The sequence below is a fragment of the Durio zibethinus genome, chromosome 10 (genome assembly GCF_047325235.1).
Source record: "Durio zibethinus cultivar Kanyao isolate XHJ-2024 chromosome 10, ASM4732523v1, whole genome shotgun sequence".
NCBI lineage: Eukaryota > Viridiplantae > Streptophyta > Magnoliopsida > Malvales > Malvaceae > Durio > Durio zibethinus.
In genome coordinates this window covers 5,486,397-5,500,012 of record NC_143171.1, presented here as the reverse complement: position 1 = coordinate 5,500,012, position 13,616 = coordinate 5,486,397, and the positions used below count along the sequence as shown (strand labels likewise).

Below are 13,616 nucleotides of genomic sequence, written 5' to 3'. Positions count from 1 at the left end.
TCTAATAATACAAATATGAAATTAATCCTATATACAAGAATAAATATTAGATTTCAATATAAAGAAATGAATTCATTACCTGCCAATCTATTTGCAATAAAAAAACTATTCCGACCATAATTAAATGAAAATAAAGAATACATAATATATGCATCTTTATACAAAATGTATTATGTTTTATATGTGTCTAGGATGAGGGAAGTCAAAAGATAGGCGATGAGCATTACATTCATTTAACTGTTTTCTAATATAGTCATTTTTAAATACAGGTGGCAAAGCAAAGAAAAACTTAACTTTATGATTTTCTTTCAACATATACTCACCAACAGCAAGCATTTCATCAATCGATAAATCATCGAATTGTATTATTTCATTAAAAAGTAGTATTCTTTTATCACTATTCTTGACTTATGAGCCACTCACATCATATCATAATCAAATAAGGCGTATGTACCATCAATTACGGTGTTTTATATATAAAAACACCGTAATTGATGTATTAAAAATATGTTATTATGAATTTGATTAAAAATTATAACATTTATAATGTCAGAATACAATCTTCGAGAGAAAAAATAAATTTTTAATATGTGATAATTTTGACATTTTGAGGGAAAATTGTTATAATTGATACTCAATTAAAGTGTTTCTTAAATGAAATGTCGTAATAGCCACTCACATCACAAATGTTAAAGTTACCAAATAAGATATATGTATTACAAAACCATCATAATAGGAACTTAACAGGATATAATGGAAAACTCCAGATTTATATCAATTACAGTGTTTTGTTAAAAAAAAAAAAAAACATTGCAATTGAATTAAAATAAAATTAAAATTAAATTTCAAACTTATTTTTAAAAAACTTAAATATATGAAATAAATTTTTTATTTAAGTCAAATTTAAAAATCAATTTTTTTTTCAGAATATTAAAATATCATAAAAAAATGTAGATTTTTAATTTTAAGAGTTTGATTATTATTAAAATTTTGATATATTCTTTCAAAATCGAATAATTCTAAATCAAATATAAAAAGAAAATTCACCATTAAAATTTTAAAAAAAATTATAAAACGTACTATAAGAGATTCATATAAATCATCGTCTTGCTAAAAAACAAACAGCTCTTAAGCTGTCTCCGAAAAGGGACAAAAACCGCTCTAAATTGCAACATTATTAACTTCAAATCAAGCGGCCCAATCTAATACTTCCACGTCCGGCCAGCAGCAAGCCGCGTCCTTCCCCAGCATCCCATCCGTCGCATATGCACCACGTCTCCCATAATTTGCCACCATGGCACTTTCCAAAATACTAAACCCATCATACTTCAACGAACTTGATTGAACCACGTATGATGGACCCACGAAATCACTAACAGATAAAACCAACCCAAAACCATGAACTTGCAACACGCAGCAGATGACAATTGCCCTTCGATGGGTCCAAGAACCGAGGCATGCGTTAATCGGCGCATTGATGAAGCACAGCTGTAAACCAAACACCTCTCTGCTCCACGTGACCCCACTGTCCCCTTAACGAAACCCAAAACTACTTTCATTACGCCACTTCAAACTCGTTTTTCTTCTTCAACAGGCTTCCAAGCTTTGCAACTTGTTACTGACCATGGCTTCCTCCTCTTCTTCACTTTTCTGCAAGCTTCTTTCTGCCCTTTTCATCGCTTATATTGTCCATTCAAGCTCAAAAGTTGAAGCTCAAGTTGAAGAGACAGGCTTGAAGCTGATGAGAGATGCTTTAGAATGGCCACTTTCAATGTCTCTTTACAGTGACTTAAACGACAATGAGGAAGGTGACGAGGAGATAGATGATGAAGAGGAAAGTGGGTATAGTCGCAGATCCTTGTTTTGGAGGAGAATGAAGTATTACATTTCGTACGGGGCACTTTCTGCTAACAGAATCCCATGTCCACCAAGGTCAGGCAGGTCTTATTATACTCACAACTGTTTCAATGCTCATGGCCCTGTTCATCCTTACACTAGGGGTTGTTCCAGGATCACTCGGTGCAGGAGATGAGGTTATCATTTTAGGCTTTGAAAATTTGGGTTCTTTTAATTGGAAATGGGTACTATTTATTTTGTGAGAATGTGGAAGATTTGAGTGTTATATAGCTAAAATATCAGTAGTTTTAGAAATTTGGGTGTTTTTTTTTTAATGGTTGCGCTACTACCTTTCTATGTGGATTAGCAACGTGATTATATAACTTATTATGTGTAATGAGGTTACACTATTCTATGTTTATGGTAATTACTCTAATTGTGATTTTTTTGTTTGTTGTATTTTCAATTCAGTCGCTTTGTTGTATTAGTATAATTTATGAAGCTATCAACTATCACTTCGTCAGTCTTTGATCTCATAAACTTTCATGTAAATGCTTGAAGACTTGAACCCTACTAGATCTTTGTCGGTGTCAACTCATGCAAACTTGGCTTTGCTTTTTTGTTAAGGGACTTTAATTGAGCTGAAATCATTGTAGAAGACTTGGGTGATGGAATTACAGACTAATTTTTGAGCTTTTGGTTATGATTTATGTAGATTAACAGCTTGATAACTTAGATTGATTTGTTATAACTAGTTATGAAGATGTGTTACATCATTATGTAGGCTAATAATATCAATTAAAAGCTCTGCCTTGGTTTTTTGGTTACGTGGTTGGTTGGGATATAGGTTACAAAAGATTTAAGTTGTGATCATAAGATTTAGGAATTGTTTTTGGTATTAAGGAGATCCCAGCATGGGAATAAAAAAGGCTACGTACTTCAGTTTTCTTAGACATCACCATTCCCGTTGTTTGAGTTGTTTGTTGCCTCATGTCTGCTAAGCAAATTAACTTGCTGTTTATGTTTTACTTAGGTGATTAATTAGTTTTGGTAGCCTCGAGATAATTATTGAGTACAACAAACATTTCATGTCATAAAGGGAAAATATCAAGCACTTTCCCATTTTTCAATTTCATAGCATAATAACTAGCCAATGCTGTCCCATCTACTTTCCAGCAACTTACTTTACCATCATTAATGAGATTAAATTTAAATGGCAACCGTGGGCATGGATGGATCATGAGTTGGTTGTGACTAGGGATAGGTGTTTAAATTTTGCTGGAGAAGGAAGAAATGAGCACCTTATTTCATCATCAGTGGTGATTTTCTAACTCAACTGATGTACTGAAATTCTTATCCACCGATGATTTTCTTGGGCGATTGTCATCCACCTCATGCAAAATTTTATGGCTTTCAAGTCATGACTGGTTATAGACATTTAATAGTCTTATTCTTCAAAAAAAAAAAAAAATGAGATACTAGAATTTCAACTTAAAATCATAAGAATGAGCCTAGCCCAATCGTGGAGTGGGATAGATATTGGTAGGTTCTGTGGTTTAGATTTTAGGCAGGGCAATATTGGGCCTGATCCAGATGATATCTTAAACCAGTGTAAGCATTTCAACCCTAAGTACAAAGTTTTCAGAAACTCGCTACTGATGTTTTAGAATGTGAAGACAATGTTGCAACACGAGGAGGATATCACCATGCATTGTAGAGCTATTGGATATTATTGTTTCTAACATCAATGGATTTCCTGTTCCCTTTGTAGTTTGCTGTTGGAGATTATTGTTCTTCTCACGCATTCAATGACTTAATGCCACTCTCATTAACAATTCCACTTCTTGTTTATGAAAAATACGAACTCCAACTTTGGCATGAAACTTATACACGGCTTTTAGTTTACCAATTTCCTTCAAGAAATCAATTCATAACGAAGTTGTCAACGGTTTTAAGAAGACTGAACTTGTGTAAGTTAGGTAGTATTCCTCAAAAGAAAAAAAAAATCTACAGCCTGATATATTGGAATTGATGTAGTCCTTTGGCGAACTTTGATCTTTTCCCCTTTCACCTCATTTCTATGTTGAAGCCTTTTAGCTCAAAAATATCAAATTAGTAGGCTTTACTTTGATTGATTTTGGCATATCGTCGACACGAATCATAGTCACTGGAGATTGCTAATTGAAACTGCGGCACAATTTATGCAGCAATCACAGGAGTTGGAGCAACCATGGCTTAATACAATTTGAGCAGTAGGAACCATGTAACATAATTGAGATATGAAATCTGTCAGAAATCCCGGTTGTAAAATTCCTAATCCATCTGACATAATTAGACTAGTGTGTCAACTGTTTGAAGATATGAAGAAATCTTAGTCTACCCATCAATAAAACATTGCACTTGTCAGTACCTAAAATTTAACTTCGGATGGCAAAGTTGGGCAAATACACTTATTTATATTGCACTTTTTCCTTGGCAAAGTCATCAGGCTAGATTTGCGCTTAGTGGAAGAACAGTGTAAGAATCCTGTTGCAAACTCAATAGAAATCTACAATACAATCAAGAGACTCTGAGTTTAAATCTAGGCTTAATGATTAGAGCTGCTTCAAGATCAAATTGGTCAAGTGATTCAAAGTTGGAGAGTTGCATTCCCGTTGGTGTACCGTCTTTCAAATTTCAATCAAAATTGTCAAATAGTCCTGTCTTGAATCTTTCTTCATTTTGACAATTAGCTGATCCAACTAACATCGTCGTCAATCAAAAGAGCAGCCCCTCCTGGTGGGTGGGTTGGTATCAACTTGACAACTTTCTCTTTGTACCTAACAAATTGCAACTAAATTTGTTGTCCCTTGCGATTGTCACTATAAGGTAATTGCTGAGGTAAAGATTATTAGACCTGTTAGGTTTATTGTATTTGTGCAGGCACTGCACACATCCACTAATCTTTAACATTTGACTTTCACAATATAATAATTTAATTTAAACTTAAGACTCAAATATTTGATTCGAATGTTACTAAAATTTAATTTTCTTTTAAATTTATTAGGTACAGTTAAAGAAAAAGAAATATTAGTCAGAGCCGACTTTTTAAATGAAGAAATACATGCATAGTTACTATTAAGCTAAACCTGCTCAAACATACACTTAACTCCGCAATTCTGTCTACTTAATTCATTTGAAAAGGATATTAAATACTTAAGTCATTTTGAACCCTTAAACTTATAAAAATCTAATCGTATACATATCATTTGAGCTAATACTTAATTAACAGTAAAAGAATTAGTGACATAACTTCATTAGACTAAGAAAATTATTGGCAAAGAGTATTTACTACAAGAGTAGAATTAGTAAGTCTTAGATATATACAATTTAAGTAATGACATTGACTTGAGCTGAAATACAATTTTGCATATATCAAAATATGATTTACTATCAAAACAAATTTAAAGTAATATTGGAAAATGCATGTACTTGGTCAGAATATATCTATTTGAGAACAAAGAAAAAAAGGTGATGTTGATTCTCTGAGAATAACAGGATGGAAAAGAAAAAGGTGTGTTTTCGATGATCCTAAAATAGTAGCTTTGATAAAGTGAGGATTCATACCATTGGACTTTCAACGCCGACTAACTTTAGTTATCTCTTCGAAGAAAGGTATGAAGTAAACGTAAACTTGAATGGTAGTTAATATCATTGCTAAATTAATGTCACTAAAGAGTACACTTTCAATGAACCAAAATTTTTCTTCCAAGTTCAGCAGCTGATCAATTTGAGTTTGACCGAAGCCTAATTCTATGTGGAGTAGTTTTTTTACAATCTCTTTAAACGTGTGGAATTGTGAACTTGACTTGTTCTTTCGTTTGTGTGAACAATTTTTTCTCCCATATTTGCTTGATTTAAGTATAAGAGTCCTTTTCAAAGTAATATTCTAATCATAAAACAATATCACAAAACGATGAAAGAGTTTGCCAAAGGAAATCTAAGCCCCCGAAGGGTTGCAATACTTTAAAGCCAATTCGATTTCTAACAATTAAAAAGGAAAAAAAAAATCTTATAGGAGAATCCCCATGATTGGTGGATCAAATTCACTTACGTAGGTCCAAATGCTGCTAGGAACAAGATTAAGATCAATCTGGGTCCCATTTTCACAATCTACCCAAAAGATTAACTCAAGAGAGAAAAATTAAAAACCCACCAATTATAGTGTAGACGGAAGCAAATAAAATTCGGCAATTACAATGGAGCAAAAACAACCGGAGGCTAATCCCAAAAGGGTCAAAAGCAAACAGGGGCTGCCTGGCTGTGGCTGGCCCCTGGCCCCTGAACGTTGCTAGTGTGGCCAAGATTCCATGAACCTTTGAGGTTGCACTTGAATGAGCTCAGAGGAGTCAACTAAGAGGTCCCCACTAGACGAGGCTGCATCTTTAATGGATATTGACTAATAGAACACTCAAAACCGCTCTTGGTGCATTGCATGGTGCAATTTGCTTTGTTGGTTTGCCTGGTGGACTAGAATCCATCTTTATGGACCGTTGAGGTTAATAAATTGATTAGACGCGGTCACACCTTCTGCTTCAGTCACGGTTCGGTATCTTTGGCTCACATGGGTCGTGGCATAATCCAAGAAACAGACAAAATCGAACTATTTCAGCATTTTTCATCTGTTTATCGTGGGAAAATTGACGTTTCGACGGTAAGTCAGATTTTAATAAATATACATTAGCTCATCAGTTTTTGAGCCGTTCAAACATGTGCGATGAATGTCATGTTGCCTAGAGTAGCTAGGGCGGTACCAAAAGAAGTACTAGCTATAACTAGGGCTCGTTTGGTATGACAATAGATACCCAAATTATCTGATCTAATTAAATAGAAATAGAATATTTTATAATTAATTCGGATAATAAAATTATTATTTATTATGGGTTTGGATAGAATTCGAGTAAAGACTTTAAGATATTCCCTATCCAAATTCTTCGATTATAAATAATATATTTGTTAATATTATATATTTTATTTATAATTATATATCATTTATATAATATCTAATTAAATTAATTTATTAAATATATTAATTATGATTTTTATTTTTAATTTATTTGTATGAGTTAATTTTATTTTTTAATATTATATATTTTATTTATAAATTATATATTATTCAATTTTATTTTTTAATATTATATATTTTATTTATAAATTTTATATTATTCATATAAATGTAAACAACTCGAATGTCGTACTTTAATTAAAAAGGGTATTTATTTTTTAAATTTGACTAACCAAAGTGTTTTTTTTTTTCATAAGATGAGCATATAGTTTATGAGAAGAGGAGAGAAAGTCTTGGGACGAACTCAAGACGTCTATGTTCTTGAGGGCTCCCAAATCACCAGGTCAAAAAAGTTGAGGAGAAAATTTTATTAGATGAATGAAGACTACAACTCAATTGCACAATTTGCTCATGAAAATGAATTTAACTAATTTTTAATTTCATGAAGTTTACATGAAATTATATAGATCTAAAATAATCGTTATTATTTTTTATTTTCAAACTATAATTTTTTTTATAAAATTTATTTTTATTTAATTTTTTACATAAAAAATATTATAAATATTAAAATTTAAATATCAAACTTGCTGCTGGATTCCAACACCTAAAAATTAATGTATGAACCAATTAGCCTTAGTCTTGAATTCCTATTATCTAATTTTTTAATGTTATCAAATGGGCTTTTTGGTTGGTTAACAAATAAAAGAAAATATGAGTTATATTACATAGTATCACTTTCCTTTTATTTTGGGTGGAAATATCATATATAATTTCTTTCATGTAAAATAGAAATATATTCACACGTTGTCGTGAGTCAAAATTTTTTTTGTTTTATCATCTATATTTATTATATATTTTTTAAAAACAAATGGGTTTAAAAATCTTTTTGTTTTATCATCTATATTTTCTAAAGAATTTACCTAATTAAAAAAACAAATGGGAATGATATGTGAATACCTTAATTGGCTTTTTTTTCTCATAAAATTTATCTAATTAAAAAATAAAAATTTAAAAACCAAATTATTGAAAAAAAAATTAAAAAAAAGGCTTATAAAGGTGCTACATTGACACCCTACATTGAGCTTAAAAAATTAATTCATAAATTAAGGTTAAAATAATTTTATTAATATAGTATATAAGTATAAAATTAAATAAATTATAAAATATATACATTAATATATACTTCGAAATTAGTCCAAACAAAGCACCATAAACATGCTTTTGACCCAATATCTTAAAAAAAAAAAAAAAAAAAAAAAAAAAAAAAAAACTCAACTTGTCTCAACTCAACCACGATTTAAAAAAAACCTCGATTTAAAAAAAAAATCAATCCTTATCAAGTCAAGATGAATCAAAACCAATCAGATACAGATTATTTTGACATCTTTATTAATTAATACTTTTTGTCATAAAATTTATCTAATTAGTAAAAACAAAAAAGTAAAATGGAAAAAAAAACAAATGTGTCATATGGACACATTTATTGATTTTTTTACAAAAGGATTTTAGTAAAAACGAAAAAATGCTAAGGGAAAAACTGAATAAAACAAAAAAATAAAAACATAAAAATGAAAAAGAAAGTTCATTGAGGTACTATGTAAACATCTCATTTAAGTGAGAGCCCATTGTATACGAATTGTTTTGACATGTCTATCCATTGATTTTTTGTTACAAATTTTATATAATTTAAAAATAAAAAAAGCAGAAAGGGAAAAAAATAAATTGAGGTGCCATGTGGATATGTACATTATTTTTTTCACAAAATATATCTAAACATATAACAAAAAACAAAAAAGTTGAAAAAAAAACAAAAAAAAAGTGACATGTTGAGACCTTGAATGAAAGTCAAATAAAAGTAAAAATAAGTAAATTTTATATAATGAATTAATTTATGAATTACATTTTAATTATGTATAAATATGACATTTTTTAAAATTAAGATATTAAATAATAATTTTATTAATGTAATACTTATATAAATATAAAATTATATAAAATATTATTTACTATATAATTAAGGTAAAACAAAATACAATAAACCCACCTTCGACTCAACCTTGATTTTTGACAAAAAGCCTTGATTTCAATCTCAAAAAAAAATTACATATTTTGGATTTGGACGAATCAAAATCTATCGAATTCGAATTGTTTTGTTGAGCATACCTCAATTGACATCTAAAAAAATTTACAATTTCTTTTGAAGAGATAAAAAAATGAAATAAAATGCTAATTTTAAATATCATTTTTTTAATTATTTAATAAAAAAACAAAAAATGAAAGGTAGCAAAAAATTTAGAAAAATCAAAAAGAAAAGATAAAAAGAAAAAAAAGAAGAAGAAAGTTGGGTTGCCACGCCACATTAACAATAATGAGCTATCCTTGCAAAATTTATATTACAGATTTATAACTTTTCTTTTTATTTTAATTTACATTTTTGCATATTAATAATTTTTAAGATATGTTTTATTTTTTGTGTAGGGTTTGCTTTGGAAGTTAAGTTTATTTATTGCTTAATTGGCTTAAAACTAGACATATCTTTGGTATCAAATGGATCTAACAAAAAAATAAGATATAAAAAATTAATTAATTTTTTTAAAAATAGGGAAAAAAAAAGAGAAAATTTTTTATATCAAATGGTTATAAACAAAAAAATAAAAAATTTATTAAATATAAGATAAGCAACAAATTTTAAAAACAATCGACGCCAAACAAAAAAAAATTTAAGAAGAACAAAGACAAAAATGAGTCAAAAAATATAATAGAAAAGTAAGTCCCACATCTAAAAAATTATTAATTATAAAAATAAAAAACCTAAAAAAAAAAAGTGGATCTATAAAAAAAATGTGAGCTCTATTAAAATATAAGCATAAAATACATATAAAAAAGCATTAAAATAAAAAACAAATTAACTCACAAAAAGGCCCTCGAAAAAATTTAAAAAAATTATGGGTCCCCATAAAAATTACAAAACAAAAAACGGATCTATCAAAAAAATTACAGTCCTCGTTGAAATAAAAACCATAAAAAAATTAAAAACAAACTCAAAAAATAGATTCTATTAAAAACAAAAAATAATGGGCTCCATTAAAAACATATTTTTTAAATAATAAATATAAAAAAAAATTAAAAATATAAAATATAAACGTAAAATGGTAAAAAAAAAAACACCTTATCAATAAAAAAACGGATCCCATCATTTAAAAATAGTGGGCCTCGTAAAAAAAAAATATAATATAATATTTAAAAATCTAAAAAAATAATAATAAATAAATAACAAAAAAATGGGTCCGACAAAAATGGTAATGGACCTCACTTGAAAGAAATAAATTTGATTTTATAATACAATATATAAAAAATTAAAAAATTGATAAAAATGATAAAAACACATCACATGAACAATGCATATATATATATATATATAAAGGGGTCCAGACCTATATATATATATATATATTAAAAGATTAAATGCATCTTATTAAAAAAAATAACAATTCGAAAAAACGTGAACTAACGGAAAGAAGGGAAATGCTTTAGTTTGAGCCTTGAGGGTTCTCCTACCTATACCTAATGAGTAAATCACACCCATCTACCCTCTCCCAAGTCCCAACACACTTTCATACCAAAAAAAAAAAAAGAAAGTGGTAACGTCTGATAGAGGCCAAAATTTGGCACCTTTTTCATGCAACCTTTGATTTATTCCATATTTTATTCATGTTGACGTGATTTTCTCTTTTTCAGTTAAATAACTTGAAAATCACACATTAAGGGATGCTTGATCCCATTCATTTGCCATGATGAGAGACTTTCTGGTACATAAAGTTTCTTCCTGCCTTTCAAGTTTCATTAGCCAAAGAAATAAAATAAAATGAATGCCTCGAAAAAAAAGTGTTGGGGGAACGATATGTATTACATATATATACTACATCTTTAATAGTTATAACGGACGCAATCCAGTAATTTTTGTATTAAGAAAATGGATAAGAGAGGCTAGGAGCATGTAAGCCAAGGCCTTGGTTCTTGGAATTTAACTGAAAAAAAAACGTCCAATAGTCTGCTGATAATAACTCTCTAAAGCAATGCAAAAGAGAAATTGAAAAAAAGGAGATGAATTATGAAGTAAGCAAAGCAAAGAAAGAGGGAGGGCTAAAAAATTATTGGGATTAAGAGAGAAAGAAAGCGGTGGGTAACAGACAGGGTGGAGTAAGTGATATAATTTCAGCCAGGGGTATAGAACATGCCAACATGCGATCGATGGCTAAGGTTTGCAGACCCAAAACGTGACCTCTTCTTTTCTTTTCTCTCTTTCTTTGTGCAGAGAAGAAGAACTGGATTCGAAGTGAATGCTACTGATTTGATGACCAGACATGCGCGCACACTTTAGTTAAAACAAGTTGGCCAAATTGATTCTGATCTTTTTTTTAAAGGCTTAGGTAATGTTATCATGCAGCTGGATTGAGGATGATCTGAAACCCACACCGCCTTCTCATGACAGTTGTGGGATATTGTCTCATTGCACCTTCACTTATTTTATTAAGTATTTAAAAAAATTTTATGGCTGGTAATGATTGTTAATACAGAGTAGTTATAGTTTTTTATGCTTGAAAAACAAATTGAAATATGCTATAATCTTGATTAAAATTTTGAAAGAACATTTTGTGTCTCATATTATGCTGAGTTGGTCCAATATTATGTTGATATTTTTAAGTTATATGTCGATTTTTCATTCAATTAGTTTATTTTGTTCATTATTATACTAAAATGTATTTTTTTAATGCTTTTAAAAGAATTATAGAAAATTATAGAAGAAGTATTGCTATTTTCATGATTTTGGATAATTGGATTACCTCAAAAATTGTTTAGGCCAATGCCATACTTTGTGAGCTGGGTCAGGTGGTCACAGCGGCAACATTTGGGAAATCAAGGTGTTTAATATCAAGATCTCAAAAAGAAAGGGTCGATATTATTTGCCCTCACATGATCATGAATGGTTATAAATTAAATAAAAAAAATCAAAGTATCAAATTATATGTAACATTTTTTTCCGTAATAAATAATGAAATCTATTAGCTTTCAAAAATGATATGGACAATTGGACATTGTTAATAGCACGTTAAACACGGGTTCGGAGATTTTGAGTCTAAAAGAAAGCAACATCAGTTGAATTTAGGATCACTAACAAACTGAAGAAAGATAAATTCATCAATCAAATGAAAAAGGAATCATAAATTGCCAACTCTATATAGTTAGGCGACCCCTAAAAAGTTAATTACTACATTTCTTTATCTTCAAGTCACATATAGAATTATCTACCGTACTCTTTGAAAAATGAAAAAGAAAAGAGAGGGGGACAATCACCAAACCTCCCATTTTAGGGTAACGCTAAATTATTTCTAAATGAAGGTTAGAATTTGACAATATAATCAAAGGGACTTCCATTATGTCATAGTTACATTTTATGATTCGACCCTTAATATTTCATAAGTCATAAAACAATATTACGGTACAATAGGAATTCCTCCCATCACATTGTCATATCAACCTTATATATAGTTATTGTGTTTTCGTGTAACAAAAAAGAAGTTGATTTTAAATTAAAGTTATCTTAATTAACTATTAATCGATCGGATTAATGAATGCCCATTTCTCCAAGTTAAAAAAAAAAAAATCAATTAGAAAAAAGTTGGTTCATGATAATTTGGTTAATTTGTACATGTTAGTCTATAAATAATTTTCCTATATAATGTGAGACAGTGAAATATAAAAAGTTAAAAACTTCATAAGCAGTTGAAATTGTTGTTATAACTACTTTGAGTAACATAAATGAAAAGACAAGGTTTAGTAGAGAACCTATGGCCGTTTTCGAAAAATGTTCTACGTGAAAATTAAAAGCTAAAAAATCAGTCTTTGTCCACTAATTGTTACTTTTGTTAATAAATAAAAAATCTTTACCCTTATCAATTGTTTAAAGAAAAAAATCTACTGCTCAAGTATGTGTATTTTTATATATATTGGATATTCTCTTGATCTTTTTCTTAAAAAAAAAAAAATACAAATAAATAAACATCAATGTAAATTGGTCTCTTTTTTTTTTTTTTTGGAAATAAAAAATAAAACAACTAATTTTTTTAATATAAAAAACTGATTTAATTCAATGTATGTGATATGTGGGTTAAACTTATACTTATTAGCACAAAAGCATTTTTTTCTTAATTTTATGAAAATATTGTAAATGTTATATTTGAATTTTAAATTTTTTATATGTCATTTTTTAAAAATGAGTACATATATAAATTGAATTAAATTTTAAATTTTATTTTTTTATTAATCTTAATTAGCTACTAAACATCATATTAGATGAGGAAGGTGCCTCTGACGAGCCAGCTTAATAACAGTTTAACAACCTATAAAAATCCTACTCAAAAGCAGGAATAAGGGAGAGAGCAATGGCATTTTAGTCAAATTGAAAATTGTAAAACATAAAAAAATTCCAAATCCGAGTGGGTGTAGAGTAAAAATCTTTATGGATCCGCGATATCGAGTATCGACCACGTTTGGGATAAAGCTGTTTTTTAATATCCAACTTTGAAAAATCAAATTGAAACAAATAAAATATCGTTGCCTATCACGTGCATTAATTTTAGGAAAATTCAATTCATACAATGAAATTGAACGCCTACCAAATAAATTAAACCCAAAAAAAAAATCCTTCCCCTGTATATAAGAAGGACTTTGCGCC

At 29.0% G+C, this 13,616-nt stretch overlaps 1 pseudogene across 1 annotated transcript; it reads left to right on the top strand.

The window, feature by feature from the left end:
* Positions 1 to 1,565: 1,565 nt before the first annotated feature.
* LOC111292575 (protein RALF-like 34 pseudogene) lies at positions 1,566 to 2,359 on the top strand (annotated as a pseudogene). The gene has a single exon (XR_016345649.1). The product of XR_016345649.1 is annotated as a protein RALF-like 34 pseudogene (transcript).
* Positions 2,360 to 13,616: the final 11,257 nt, after the last annotated feature.